This window comes from Sturnus vulgaris, chromosome 12 (assembly GCF_052056855.1).
Source record: "Sturnus vulgaris isolate bStuVul1 chromosome 12, bStuVul1.hap1, whole genome shotgun sequence".
Classification (NCBI taxonomy): domain Eukaryota; kingdom Metazoa; phylum Chordata; class Aves; order Passeriformes; family Sturnidae; genus Sturnus; species Sturnus vulgaris.
Window position 1 is genome coordinate 10,899,314 of NC_142254.1, and position 16,563 is coordinate 10,915,876.

The 16,563-nt window shown below is 33.4% G+C and overlaps 1 long non-coding RNA gene across 40 annotated transcripts in view; it reads right to left on the bottom strand.

Annotated features, from left to right (window-relative positions):
• LOC106857142 (uncharacterized) overlaps positions 1-16,563 on the bottom strand; it is a 49,387-nt gene that overhangs the window by 12,455 nt on the left and 20,369 nt on the right. For 24 of the 40 annotated variants that reach the window (XR_015806281.1, XR_015806267.1, XR_015806290.1 and 21 more), the window contains one exon: positions 14,330-14,469. The exons of 5 other annotated variants lie outside the window; for them this stretch is intronic. This is a non-coding gene — a long non-coding RNA (uncharacterized LOC106857142). Of the gene's footprint in view, positions 1-1,302; positions 1,483-11,366; positions 11,542-14,329; positions 14,470-16,563 lie in introns of all 40 variants that reach the window. 11 more of the 40 variants (XR_015806289.1, XR_015806298.1, XR_015806296.1 and 8 more) reach the window with 5 other exon arrangements.

Below are 16,563 nucleotides of genomic sequence, written 5' to 3' on the forward strand. Positions count from 1 at the left end.
TAATGCTGCAGAATACAGTCCTGAAGCAATTAGGACCAAAACCCACATTTTAATATTGATTTGTTGGGATATTTTGAAGTTCAAACAGTTTTATAATCCATACCCACGCTGTAAATAGAAAAATCAAAGTTGCACAATCAGGTTATGATTAGCAGAAATAATAAAATATAGCACTACTACATTGGAAAGCCTCTCCAAAGCATGATGCTACTTTCAAATATCACACCTTGAAATGTATTGAAGCTTCATAAATACCTTAAAACTCTGAAATTTTATTCTATATTCATAGTATCTTTCCTGCATTTTTAAACTTTGCCAAGCAAATACCTAAAATACAATTAGACCATGACTAGTATGCCCAGTATATTCAAAGCAACGAGAATTCAAAAAGCAAGAGAAATGAAAAGCCTTTAGAAGCTTTTATTGGCTTATGGTATTGTTTCAATTGGTTTTGAAAAAGGTATTTCATTTGTGTATGCCTAACTAGAACATCTGGAGAAGTGGCTACAGAAGCTAACAAGATGAAATTGTCCAACTCATAAAAAGAGTTCTTATTTATACAATATCTTATTTAGCATATGATGTCACTAATCCCATTTGTCTGAATGGAAGGAAGCCTCAATGAATTCAGGACTTTGCAGAATTACTGTTTTTTTGGTGGGTTTCTTTTTATTTCCCAAGGCCTTACAAAGATCAATGTCCTTCTCAGAGTTACAAAAGTTAACAATTGCATGGTGGATTGAGAGCAACTACTTTCAGATGTTCATTTATTAGAGTCTAGCATATGCAACATGCAGGATTAAGTATTCTCCAGTAAATAGCAATTTATTAGTATTAAATACAGCTGAGTAATTTCCCATTTTAAAAAGTTCTTATTAAAGGTACACTGAGTATTCACAAGTGATGATGAAGTCCATTATACATTTTCTCTAAATGTATTTCAGTTGTACATAGTTGGATAGAATGTTTTCCTTTTGCTGTATCATGTATCAACAGAAAAATTAGTTTGTCATGCTCTTCTAAAAAAAAAATATGTAAAGCCTAATTGTAAAATGTATGCACTACCAGCATATTTAAATATATTGCAGTTTCAATTTCTTACACAAGCCTACTTTTGTATTTTAGTTTATACTTATTAATTGCATCCTTCTCTCAGTTCTTAAAAACCATCATTAGTATTTCTCAAAATAGAGGAATGACAAATACAACCAATACAGAGATAAATGCAATATAATGTAGAGGAAATAGGCTTTGTTGCAGGCATTTTCATAAGATAGAATTTTAGGGATAGGTCCCACTCACCAGTGCTGTAGTTACAGTCACTCTTCTGCCCACCTGTTGGGTTTGGAAGTGACAGTGGAGTGTCCTCTGCAGGGAAATTGTATCACCTGCATTCTAAACTCAGCTGCTGTATTTCATCTAGTGTAATTCATGACTTAGTAAAACTAAGTGATATAATTTTAATCCAGACTTTTCAATTTCCTATTTAAAAACAAAACACAAACCCAAATAATTATTTTGTGTTTCTTGAAGTGTTAACACAAACCAAGCATCCATGTGAACCATTGGGTAGTTTTTAGAATTACCACTGATGGATTGATTTGACATAGACACTGTAAGAATCTAAACCCCATGGCTTGCTGTTAAGAATATTGTTGCACCTGACACTAATTAAGATTTGATGCTTAAAATATTTTTGCAATAGTCATAGTCTCCTGGAGAAGATTAGGTTAAGATTATCTTTATGTACCATGCCATCTGAACCACTGATTGCAGTTGCCATTATTTTTAGCTACACAGCAAAGTGATCCTGTAAGTGATCCTGTAACTGTTACAAACAGTTTCAGTAATATTAGGTACCAAAGTTTTCCAAATGGAAGAGAACCGTGTCTACTGCAGACTATACCACATTAAATAAAAATCCACCAAGTCACAAAGTTGTTAGGCATGTAAAGCACAACTGCATTTATATGGAATTCAACTTCACATACTGAACTTGGCAAGTTAAATCAAACATATCTTTAAGAGATAAAATTAATATAATAAAATTAAACACAGTTGTTCTTCATCAGGCCTCTTATTCTCTTTTAAGCAAAATTACATTTTTATTTTCCTTGTAAAATTGTCTCACACTATTCAGCAAGGCTTATGGTATTGTGTACAGATACATTGTAATAAGAATTCTGTATTTAAGTGTAAATGTCAGACTCAACAGAAAGTCACAAGTACTTCCCTAGGTAATCTGAAGAAAGAAAAGCCACTCTGGTTTCCAAAGTGGAGTATGTAGGTGAGCATTCAAAAACAACATTCTTCAAAGAGCAAACACAACATGTTGGAGTACAGAAATGTCAATTTTATTTTTTTTTTACTTCTTTCATTTTTTTTCAAGTTCATATCTTTATTAGAAATATTTCCCCTACGTGGAAATATTTTGACAATTTTTGAGTTTAAACTTAAATCACTTGAAGTATTAATCATATGCAGAAGATTAGCTTTCCAGATTCAGTGTTCGAACTGCAAGTCAATATTCTAATTTATTAAGGAGATAGCTTACATTTCCCCAAGCAAACTATATGATTAATCAAACTGAAAAGCAGGTGTATCCTATTGTAAAAATATCCATCATAAAGAACAATTTCCATTGCTGTCAAGTCCTTTCAATATTTGATGAAGTAATTTTACCCCCTCCTTTCAAAAGACATTTCCTTTTATTATGTATCCTAAGACACTTTAACTAAAAATCCAAATCTGAATATTTCAATAAGGTTGTTTTATTATTCAGTAGATTCATGGAAATTTTACTAGGATGACAGAAAAAATTCCACACCATTCTGTCTCCACTAATACAGGTACACGGCTTCAGCTGGCAATATTACTGGGATTAGCATAGAATGATGAAATATTTAAAAGGAATTTTTTTTTCTAAAATCTAATAAATCAAATGACTGCCAAATGTCATTAAAGTGATGGTCTCTGACTTGAATATGCTTTTCATATTCAAATTTGAAAAGAAAGAGATGAAAGCCTGGAAAGGTTACTCAGTTTCAACTAATAACCTCAAGCACTCTACATTCACATGCATAAAAAATGAAATTGGCTCTATTGTCTAATTTTACTTCAGAAACAACTCTTTTCTTCTTGCACTGAACAGATGTATTAGCATCTGTATTTAAAGGGATATGCTGAGTGGTTTTGTTCACCCCAAAGTATTTAGCAGCTATGTCAGACTAGTTTGTACACAGACAGTAGCTTATGAATCAAGTCCAAATACAATATCCTGTATTATAAAGTGTTCCTTTTACATATCTTAAATTTTGTTTGACATATTTAACACTTGTAATTGCATACAGTAGGCAAAGAATATTACACTTTTTCAAGACTAATGGGGTAAATCCAGGTATTCTGCTTTCTAACTTAAACCAAAGCAAAACTGAGTCATCTTATCATTAGAAAATGATAAGAAAAAAGGAACAAATTATCTTGGAGCTTAACAGTCAAGACTATTTTGAGTCCCAGTTTTATTAAATGTGAATACAACATATACAAAGCAGAACACAAGCTGATTAAAAAATATATTACGAATAAAAAATACAGAACTGCTTAAGAACAGCATTAGCTATCATGTCTTATTTCATCACTAAAACCACTCACATTATGTAGCCATGCTGAAAATATATGTAGCATCCAATATATGATAGGTATTAATTTTAAAAAAAAATCTATTTCTTGATGCAGAGTGAGGTATGTTATTTAAATCTACTCCTAAGATGTTTTTTTTTTAAGCCAAGTCTCATTCATTAGGTGCTGTTCAAATGAACAATCAAAATGCTCCCTCTACTATTTAATACTGACTCTTTGTAATTAATGCTACCCAAAGATTTGGAAGAATCACTGAAGTCCTTCAAAAAGCTGTAGGATTAGGGTATGTACTAAATGCACTGGACATTACATCCAAATTCAAAACCTCAACTTTTCTCACCTTTCTGATTTCTGAGATTAAAAAACCTTGGTTTAATTCTGTAATTAGTCTTGACTGCCATCTTTAAACATCTGTATATTCCATATTTTGATTTCCTTTTTGGTCAAAACAAAAGGCAAACACTTCAACATGAAAAGTGGAATTCCAGCTGTCTCAAATGCTCAACAGTATCGCACAGAAGTGCTTTAAAAATTAAGTTTATGCTTTCTGCACAGAATAGCTGAGTTGAAAATACCTTGCTGAAAATAGGACCAACGTGAAAATAGAACCTAGTTGAAAATAGAACCAACATTCCTATTTTTTATATCCACACTTTTAACTAATATATTGCCTTGAAATATTTAAAATATAGGGAACTAGTTCTAAACTGTAAGATCAACTTGAATCCAGTATCTACCAATGCTCAAAAATATGCATCTTTACTCCTTAGCATTTTATATATTTATTTCCAGAGTTCACTTATTCACTTCCATTTCAAGCAAAAAGGATAAACTATAAGCTATTCACTGATAACCATTAAGTAATCATCCATTTGCTATCAATATTTCAATCACTATGAATATTGATTAACAAATATATTATTGAATGGGAAATAATCCTTTTCCTCTATCAAGTGCTGAATTCCTGTGGTCACCTCATTAACAACGTCAGAACAGAGCCACAAAGAGTGCTGTTACAGGAACATCAATGTAATTCATGAGTACAGAGACACAAATATTACTCATTAAGTAATTATGAATAAAGGGCAACACAGAATCATATACACATAAATATTGCAAAAGAATTATTCTAGTCCTGTATGCAGTGATTTTTCATGGGAGGAATGACATCTTCTGTTTTTACCTTTCCCCCACACTGGTGTAGATGTGAGAACAGGAAGAGGGATACAGAAATCTTCCCTGTTTCTTCTCCACATGGATGGGACTTTAATAAAGTCAGACTCTCCCTAAGACCTGGGACAGAGATGTCTCCCTGTTGAAAGCTCTTTTGGAGCTGGATCCCTACTGAAGAAGGGAAAGGCACATATAATCTTTTCCCAGCATTACTGTTTGCCATGTGCCAGGAGAACGAAATGGCCCCAGATTAGCACCATGACAAGGTTCGACCCAATCCCTTCAGCTCTTAGAATTCATCTTAGCATTAAGAACACACTGAACAAACAGATCTTTTTGTGACATTGATGGGAACTCTGGCTGCTCTCATTTTATCTAGTGCAGAGTCCTACTGCATCATTTTTCAGACCAAAGTAAATTCATGTTTAATATCCTCAAAGGCATGAATTACTTGCTACAGCTTGAGCCAATTCACTGATTAGGTACTGGCTCTCTATGCAAATCTGTAATGTGCCAGTCAGGCATTCCTTCTCTTTCCCAAATGAAAATTTCTAATTCAGTATAGAGCACCAAACATTTTAGAAAATAGAAGGTTCTTTCCCACCAAAACCATGACAACTATACATATGATCATGAAGTCACATTTGCACTTTGCTCATACCAGAACTTTTGATAGTTCTTCCTTGGTCTTCAGCTTGCCTCACACCCTTTCTGAAGAAAAAACATAAAATTGTTCAATGTTTCTCCATAAGTATAATTGGTTTTAAAGATGGCACTGCCTCAATTAACAAATTTTAAAGATAAACTGTTTCTAGGGACAAATAAATAGAAAAATATAAATATATCTGGACCTGTTTGATTGGTGAGATACAAACTTACATAATTCTGAATTTTATTTTCTCCCCAAGAAGCTGGGAAATTTACATAAGCCATATTGTTACTGTCTTAGATGAAGGTACACCTACTCCTGGCACTGTCTTCAAGAGAAAACTTCACTTTTTAATGTTTAATCACTCATCTTTGATTGATCCATCAGGAAAAATAAAAACCAAACACCAACTCTATCTAATCTCAAAGCCAGTTAGCTACACAGGTACTAAGCCGTCACACAATTAAGAAATTAAAAGGCTCTATAAACTTACAACTACCTTTCATTTCAAAGGGAAGCATAATTCTTAGGTTAAAAAAGCATGAAAGGCAGAAAATTCCTTGAGGAAGAAAGGTATCTGTACATTTTGGGACACTGAATTTAGAGAAAAAAGATGAAATAAGTAGCAGTATTATGTAAAAACCTAATCCAAGACAAATATAATAAGATTTTTGCCTTTATATATAGCTATGCATGTATTTTTCTATATGTAGATCACAGACTTCTGTCTTGATTTTAAAAATAAATTAAATTTCAAAAATCTACATTTGAAAGTCAATCCATTTAAGAAAAAGGTACCTCTTAGTATTGGAAGAAAGCAGAAGTATCAGTATAGTATCTTCATTTCTAGGAGTGTATCTGTAGTGAAAAGCTGCATCAAATTGCACATTTTTAATGTAGCTGGGTTTCTTACTTAGAGTTTTAATACTTAGTAATTCACACTATGTCCTCCCCTTGTCATTACAGAATTGTGTGAGAACAACACAGACTTTCAAAGAGGATTAGAACTTGATTGTCATAATATGCATATTTTGAAAAAAATTATGCTTGGTGGTATTTATCACAACTAAATAAACTAAAACCCAGTTTCAAATCCCATCCTTTGGTTTTTAGATCTCCAATTAGAAAAGTCACCATAACTTCCTTCCATGTCCATGAGCTCTGATAAGGAGTCTCTCCAGTAAGCAGCTGAGGATCATTTGGATTCATAACCTCAAAAACCATTTGTAGCATGGTTGACTCCTGCTGATGCTTTTCCTGTCAGCTTATGCATTCAGCCTTAAATCTGGCCTTCTATTTCATTTCATATTCTGACCAATTAGTTTTATTTGTTACAAAAAAAAAAAAAAAAAAAAAAAAAAAAAAAGGCAATGACTTAGGATTCTGTAGTTTTCAATAATTTCAAAAGTGGTGTTTACTGATTTTTGGTATTATTTGTCCCTCTTCTATCACAAAGAATGACTTGCAGTACATGCTTTCAATTACAACTTCAAAGTATATTTGACAAGGGGTAGACAGAAGTTGTAAATCCATCATTTCAGCATAGTGTCTACTCAAACTTCTGTCATCTCACACTTTATCAGTTGCAAAACACAGCTTAGGTATTTCCTGGATTCTTTAAATTTTCTTTTACTTTAGTTTCTGGATTATAGTGACCCCCCTGAGCAAACAACCACCTCAAAGATGGAGAATGGTAAATGGTTCTTTTTAATCTTAGACCAATCAGTAGCCTTTGCAAGTACTGACTACAAAGTTTACTAAGTTACTTTTATCTTACCCTGATAAGGTGCTTCTGTTTCATAGATTTCATTTCTTGGTTTTTTAAATATGTTGGTGCAATACTTTTACCTCCTCAATTTCTTACAGAAGAAAAACACAAAGCAACAGAAGTTAGTTCTAGACAGTACTAGGAGAATACACAGGGTTAGTATTTCTGGCACAGTAGAATTAAGCCAACTCAGTAACACAGGGTAATACTAAAATCCTAAATTTAATTCTCTAAATTCAGATTAGATATTTGCAGAACAAGCCAAGTTGACAAAAAAATTCTGAACACTTAAAAATCTCCCTGAAATACACCAGACATTCAAGGCCTTCAGAAATAAGTGTAAAGAGAAATCAATATCAGCCAAAATTTAAAACTGCAATACAATATCCAAATAATTTCCTTTTTTTTTTAATGAATACAACTAGCACATAGATGAAAATATGTTATTCAAGTAATTGTACAAAAAAAATAATAAAAGGAATAGTTTTTATTGCTTTGCTATATAGAAGCTTGAAGCTTTACAGCTTCTCACCTTAGCACATGCTTGTGCCCCTCACCAGGAGAACCATCAGCACTTGGCATTGCTTTTTTGCTGTTTAAGAAAGATTTTCATGTCAAAGTTAGTTACAACCTGAGATCTTAATTTAGAGGTACAGGTAAAGGCTGCTATCAGCAAACTCCTCTTAGAGCAAGAGAATGCACTTATGGTATGTGCAAGAAAATAAGAGAGAAAAAAAATGGAACCACTACCAAACAAATTGGGTTTGCCAGTAATTGTCTCATGGCACATTTTAAGACAACTTGGAAGCTAACAGCAGTAAATTTTATTGTGAAAACTGAATGCTATGTAATTTCCTGAAAGGATTTGGTGCAGACGTGGGAGTGCAGAGGAGGAGGGAATGGAAGAGAAAAGACTTTTTTAATTTATTTTTTTTTTTATATAAAGACCATGCCAAAGAAAATGCAAATTCCCAGTTTTGATGTCTATTTTGAGGATCTGAAACAAGGCTTTTAATCAATGTATTATACATCAAATTGATAATGTTAACTTCTGATTATTCAAATGTATGAAATATTCATAGAGAACTGTCCAAACTTTTACATTTCTCAGACTTCTTTTCTCTATTAATTATCATGCCTGGAAGCTTTTTAGTAAAAGCAGCAGCCATCAGCCTGACTGAACCTGACAAGCTAGCAAGGCCCAATTACACTGGCACTCTGTGGCACTTTGATGTACTGGAAACGAAAAGAGATAGGGGCAAATTGTATAGCACATTATGTTAATGACTTGATTTAATCCAGCCACTAAACTTTATGTAGCCTGTTAAAAAAGATGCTAACACTAATTATGCCACTTTGGAAAGGAAAGAAGGGGACAAGCATTTCATACCGACAAAGTGAAGCTCATAAATGTTGTAAATGAAATGAAACAAAATGAAGTAATCTATGATTAATCATACATCATAGACAAGAAGAAAAGAGAAAGAAGCAAGTGGTACAGTTAAGTACTGGAAAATCTGTTAGATACCCTTTATGATCAACATATCTAAGAAATAACCATGAACTGTCTAATTTGCAACATGCAAAAAAACCACAGTATGATCTTAAATGGCTTAAACAGTTTGGCATACAAGTCAGATTTAGGGGATAATTAGCATAACAATCTCTAAAAATCACGTTTTATTTACAGTGTTTGATTACCAGCAGGATATTTATCTCAAAAGATAAAAGGCAGTGATTTTTAATCTTAAAAAAATACAAATTCAGTAACAATTTTGACATGCTGTATTCTATAATTAACCCAAGAATTTATATCAACCAATGCATATTTTTAAAAGCCAATCTGTATCAAATACACTGTTGTCTTAATAGTTCAGAGGTTTTATTGTTTTATCTACCCTTCATGAACATGCATTTTTGTTACCATAGGAACAGATCAATGGAGCAAGGTAGAAATTGATAAACCTGAAATGAATCTACACACAAAGTTCTCACAGAAGTGCTCTAAATAATTGTGATAAAATAAAATACATGATGACTAAAAAATTACAAAACAAGTGTATTGTATTTTGACTTAATAAAGATGAGTACCAGTAATTTTAGTTCGTAAAATTACAGGTGATTTTTTAAACATTATACACATAAACGATGCAATTCCATCTTCAAAAGCACCTACTGCATCTTTCTGAAGAATGCACAAGTGATAGCATTCCTAAACCTCTTCTACAGCTTAAAAAAAGAAATATATTATAGAAAGAAAGAAATATAAGCTATATTTCTCATACAAAAAAATTGCTTCTTGATGCTAGTTGCTTTGTGAGATGTTTCATAGCCTTTAAAAGAGCATTTAAAAAAAAAATCAAGCTACCTCTAGGATATCACATTGCAGAACATTAAAAACTGTGAAGTCTGATAGGATCTAACAGTACAGCCCTGGTTCTTTAAAGGAAGGCTAAGACAGATCAGAAAAGTTAACTGTTAGAAGTACTGTCATCAATTTTAAGTACTAGCTTTATATTTTTTAACATTGTTCAGTCAAGGTTAGATCAAAAAGCATGAAATATTATTTTATTTTTTTTTACAGAACTATCCTACTGAAATACTATTCAAAGTAAATTTTCCAAATTTGTATTAAAGTCATCTTATTTTTCATATATGTTTTATGGTAATTAATTGCTGGTTTTAAGAGTAAGTTAAGAGAATATGATTAGTGCACTTGACCACAAATAATAATAGAAAAAGAAGCACACTGAAGTGATTTGATACTATACATATATAACTTTACTGAAAACTCATGTTAGACAGAGCAAAGCTACTCTTAGAGGGCATTAGGTTTAAAATATTTTTTTTAGTCTGGCCAAGTAATTGCCATAAACATTCTGACTCAGCTGTTTAATATTCATGGACAATGGACTTGAAATAATACAGTCATTGCTGTCAGTTTTTATTGCTTCAAGAGCATCATCATCTTGATCTGAAAAGCATTAGAAGAATCAGTGTGGTTAAACCCATTATTGTACCCATCTTTATCTACCCATCTGAGTTTTGCTGAGGAACCTGATAGCAATATAGGTGCTTTACTAACAAATGAAGAGTAAGTGCCAGGCAAATCTTCTCTTTCTTGCAGAAGTTAACCCTGAAAATCAATGACCTTTAGAGTCATCTAAACTGTATTTCCTTCTGGTTTGCTAAAAAAAAAAAAAAAAAAAAAGAAGAAAGAAAAAAAAAGAAGAAAGTACTGTTTCCCAGATGAAAGCTGAGGAGGACTGGAATGATATAAGTACTGTGATGAACACTGAGGTATGAACAACTGTTAGCCTTATACAGGAATATGGCCTGAATTTGTGGATTTCCTCTATGTTTAACACCATGAACACATAAAGAATAATGTATCCTTTTTTTAAAATAAAAAAATAGTTCTATATGCAGGTGGATTATTTCAAACCATTTTGAGGTTTTTTTTCCTCTGAAGCAAATTACTTATAAACACAATAGAGATTCAATACCATGTTTTTCCAAGTTTTCTAATGTATTCTTATGCAGAAGCTGCAAACAAATGAACATGAAATTTTAGCATTCTGTTTGTGCTTCTACTGTAAACTTGGTATCTTGGACTTGGTTTATTTCAATGATAAACAATTTAAGCTCAGAGGGGGAACAGGATGACCTGCCTTTTATAATCTTTAAATAAATCTGCCTCTAACAACTTTAAGTCACGAATATGGTAAGACATACTACCCCTCTCTCTGTCTGAAAGGATTTCCAATAGCAGCATTGGCTGTTATCTGCAGACAAAAGGAGCATATTCATTAAAATAGTCTTTAGAATACCATAGTTCTAAGGGAGAATATAAAGACATTTAAAATAGAAGCCAGGTTTCCTTTAATATTTTATGAATCTAGGTCAGATACCAGATTTTTGCATTCAATTACAATACAGTTTCCATTTGGGAAGAAAATAACACCACCATATCCACTACCCAGCTTCAGCTATAAAGTACACCAGAATATAATTTCTGTCATGGAGCTTCTCATAACGAGGCAGCTCCCACTGCTAGTAAGAAATGCTTAAGAAAATGGAAAGAGACATAGATTTCTTAACAAAATACAGTTACTTATTCATAAAAATGAATTCTACCTTCTGGTTCCAATTCTTCAGTTATTTCTCTCTCATTTCCAGAAGTAATTGATGTTTGGTCAGCTAACTGCTCCTCTGACAGATGTGAGAGCTTTTCTCTCTCCTGTTAAACTTCTTCAGCCATCTCTACCTTATCATCTGCTAGTCTTTCTTGTTTAACCTTCTGTCTCATATGCTACATAAAAATATAAATTTACAGGCTTTATAACACCCATTGAATAGTAAAACTTATTAAAGTTCAAAACTTGAAGAGTTATGGCCCGTATTCATTATCTGAAACCTTTAACAATGGTATTGTTTATGCAGCACAGGAAACAATGAGAAGTTGTCAACTGCAGTAACAAATAATTGATACAGTAAAAAGAAATTCTCTAACGATGTATATTTGTGAAAACATAACTATTATAATAATTTGGTACCTGTCAACGTATATACAGCCTCTCAGATTTCCAGATTCATTTATATTTCAGCTCTTTCAGTTCTACAAGACTCAGTTAAAAGAAAAAAAAAAAACAAAAAAACCCACTCCACTACTATCTTATTCAGTTAGCAATTTTACAACTAAATTATACAATATTTTCTGTTTCAAAAGCAAACTAATATAATATAAAAAAGAATCAGCCTTGTCACACGGTACAAACGTTCTTGAAGGTGAAATATCTTTAGTACATAATTGACTCTGAGGTAATCCTACTCCCTTGGTTCCCTTTGAGTTCAGTTAGGTACAATAACACCTCATGAATGGATACAACATTGTGGGGTTATGACCAGGATGGAAACTTAGCTGAGTCAATGGTGTTAAACCCTAGAGAAGTGAGGCCCCACTGTGCTCTCCCGGAGCAGAGCAGCAGTGCCAGCACCTCCACCTGCATGGGGCAGCTCCAGGGCTCACACAGACAGTGGGGCCTGGGATGATCCCCTCTCACACATATCCAGAGCCTTTGAGGACTAAACCCTGCTTGTGGCAAACACAAAGGGATGTGATGTGACATTCACTGAACCCATGGTAGGAACCTCTTAGGTTGACAGGTACCTGTACACACATACAGATTCACACATCACTTTACCTGGCTATGGGAATTGATTATGGTATGAATGTTACTATCTCATATCTACAACCAAGTCATTGTTATAATTGTAGTGAGCCCTATGGAATTGCTTGGTAAATGTTAAAATATTCAGTGGTTAAGTGTTGCTAAACTCTTTTGCACCCTTATCTTTGCATCCATATCTTGGCACACTCACCTCCCTTGGCATTCCTGACTTGAGTAATTCCAAATTGTTTCTAATTTGATTTTCCTTTGTATGGTTTAATCTGTGTAGTAAGTGAGCCTTGCCAACACACTCTGTTAAATCATGTTTTCACAAATTCATATTAAACTCCTCTTTTTCCAAAATCTTTGATAGTGTTTCTTTAAGTGGCCAAACCACTTGTTCACAATATCTATTTATCTATATGCTGAAGTCACTCCATTTATTCATTATTTCCCTCTGCTATATATTGGTATTTATTGGAGGGAAGGCAAAACAAACTGACCCAAACAGGAGCAAAATGTGCAGGGCCAGAAGCTGGAATTTCATGATCCTTGTGGGTGCCTTCCAACTCAGTATGTTCTATGATTCTGTGAGCAGCTCCCCCTGTGATCCCTTCCAACCTGAACCACTCTGTGATTTGGTGAATATTTCTGCAGTAGCAATGATAAAAAGCTGTAATCAAATGCTAAATACACAGGGCTTGAAGGGTATTAGAATATCTGTGCTATTCTGCAGCAAATTAATAGCAGCTGAAAGTGTAGTACCCTGGCAATACAATTAGGAGCACAAGAAGCTCTGAAGTGTCAATCTGGGGGAGGCAAAGACTGGAAGGACAGAAGATGGAAAGCGTTGCCTAATTTTCCACATTCAGCTTAACCAAATAATAGCACAACCCATGATATTTTCATGCTCTGAATATAATTTTTAATTTAGCCTTACATAATCAAGCTGTCAGTAACAACTGCCAGTGTGTCGTAACTTCATATTAATATAGCTTAAGGTATCTTTATTTATTTTAGTATCACTTAAGGCCAATTTTGCGAACACTTGCTGTGGTCAAAGACAACGTTTAAATGTTCAGTTTAGTATTAGATGTCTATAAAGCCACTCAGAATCTTAATGGTAAGCACATGATGAACTGAAGCCACACTCATGAGAAGAATTATTCACAAGAAGTTGGTCCACTTAATTCCATTAGATCGTTCATAGAAATACACTTTTAAAAAAATACAGATTTGAAGAATCAAGTCTAAAAATATTTAGTTACTTTCTGTGTATGCTCTTCTTTTGTAAACTTTATATATTGCCACAGTATATAACACAGTTGTTGAGATACAAAAAGAGATTGCAAAGTCTCAAATATTAACTGAGAAATTGCCCTACAGCATGGGAAAAACACATATGAAATAATCTCTTCAGTAGATTAGAAGAAAAATGCATGATTGTAAATGTACACAGCTGTAAATAAAAATCAGTGTATACTGAAAATATTTTTTAAATTATGAATTAATGAAGTTGAAAGACAATTAAACATGGCCAAAGTCCCATATAGGCTTCATGTAACTTTGTAGAGTAAATAGAATAGTGGCTTATAATTTGAGGGAGACTGTCAGATGGGCCTCTTTTCCATAAGAGCTTTCAACATAGAGGAGAGAAGAAACACTGAATAAAGAGTAAATATAACCTAATAGAAGAAGAATAAATACAGCTGAAAAAATATGAGCCTTATTCAGTATATAATCTGCATTTGGTCAGTTTTTGTACTTAATAGCTAGTCATAACCTTAGCATATTGTACAAATGTTCACTTAAAAGGCAGCTTTGAAATCGCCAGCAATAGAAACTAAACTTTTCTGGGCAATATTCCTGAACTTCAACATAGGTATGACCTCACATCTTGAGAAAATATTAGATTTTTTCAAAAAATACCTCTTTCTACTTTGATCTTGTCAAAGATTGCATTTTTGTCTGCTAAATCAGATTTGATAGCCATCTCTAGTTTAGCAATTTGCAGTTTCATTTGCTGTTCCTTTGATTTCCACTGCTGTTCATGGGTCATACAGAAGACACTGTAATAAAACATATGGCATGTGAAAAACTCTTAGAAATCAACTTCAACAGAAAATAATAAAGAAAAAAGCTTTTAGTGGCACAGAGACCACTGTCATCATGTCTTAGGAATTAAGTAAACACATGCTGGTCTGCTGCTGTTGAAACCAAGGCGCCTTTCTCAGGCTGCGGTTAAAAAACATGAAAGAGTTTGTGGGATGAGCAAAGGAACTGGCCTTAATTTAGAGCTCCAAAGTCAAAAAGTTGGCAGCATGCAACATTTGTGGGTCTAGAAAAGGAATTCAGATGCATATCCCAGAGTAATCCACAACTCCAAACCTCAGCAACTGACAACTAACAAAACCATTCTTTCCGCATACAAAACCTCTTAATGTAGAGAACTGGGATCATCCACCTGATTTCTTTTAAATCTGTGAAACATGCAGAGCATAAAGTCAGTTGCCTGTTCAAAGAAAAATGTTGACCACAAAGTGACAACAGTTTTCTCATACTGTAAAACAACAATTCTGATACTGATTAAGAAGCACATTTAAAGTAATCTTTCTCCTACTTTAAGAAATAAAAAACAGAGGTGGGCCAAGAAATTAGAATAACTTTTTTGTCTGTAATACATTATTTACTTGTAAACTACAATCTACGTGCAATAAAGATTGCATGGTCACAGAACTAGAACTGCTGAAACCACAACAAAAAGTGTTACTCAGATTAAAACTAAATTAAGTACATTATAAAATTTACAGTGTAATTCTCAGTAGGCAAAAAGACAAAGCTATGCAATGGGTTTTCATATAAGTTAGACAGTGAGTGGTATAGTCTTCATATTACTGCATTTCCATTCTTGTTTACTGGAAAAATGTTGATCTTCACCAAGCACAAACCAGTTGATACACTTTTGTGCTCTGTGAAAAATCAGTAATTGCAGGGTTTTGTAAACAAAATAAGTTCCTCAACTCTTTGGTGAAGCTCATCAGCTAAAAAACTTTATATTTTACATACACCACTGTATTCAAAATCTTCTGATATCTATTTATTGATCCACCTATCTCTTCAAGAGATCTGTGTAACCTGCCTTGACCACAAAAAGAGAGGAGAAAGAAATGCTGCAGAAGGGACAGCCCACATAGGTTCACAGACTACATGCTGACAGAGTTCTGAATGCATTTTTATCTCATATATTTGAAGACTGAATTTAAGATTAAAGAAATAAAATATTATAGCATGAATTGTAAACCCTAAAGTATATAGGGTTTATATCATAATCTGTATTTTTCATTAAAACATTATATATCCCTGTATTTTGTCTTTTTCTCATACTATATCTAACCTGTGTACACAGCTCTCTGGGCATAGAGCATTTTACAGTGTGACTGTTTTCATAGCATGCATGAACATGCAAAGCTTCTAAGTCCTGCAGTAATGCATGCATCGCTCTCCTATAATTTTGAAGGTCATATGCAGGCAATGTAACGCACTGAACCCGCTACCATTCCACACTATTGCAAAGGTACAGAAGAGACAATGTGTCCTTTAATTGCTTAGAGTTTGATTGGCTTCCATAATGAAAGCATAACTCCTTTCAAAACAAAAGAAATACTGTCAGTTTTCACACTTCCGAAAATGTTTTCAAGTTTGAATGACCACAACACCCAGTTACACGAGAGCTCATCAGCTGTAGGTACAATGACTTCACAAAAGGATGCAGCCAGGTATTAGTTCAGTATTTTAGAAGACTGTTCTGGCAGAAAAACCATTAAGCATTATTATAATGGTCGTTAAGAATTTAGATGTTTAAATGGAGAACATGTTAGAAAACAGGTTTCATCTGAACCCATATAATGCTAATGTTTATGTCAGTTTGAATTGAGTCCACGTGTGTCGCTTTCTTCTTTCAAATTTTAAGATTACATTTACTTGAATTCATGTGGAATTTCTTTCATATTTACTGTATTTCACTGGAGTTGGAGCCATCTGTGTAACTATAATGGTCAACCACATCTGGCACCATTTCCTTTGGAGGGAGTTTAAGCATTGCTAGATTTGCATTACAAGGTCATATGAAAACAATTCCCCCAAACCTTTTATACAAACGAATT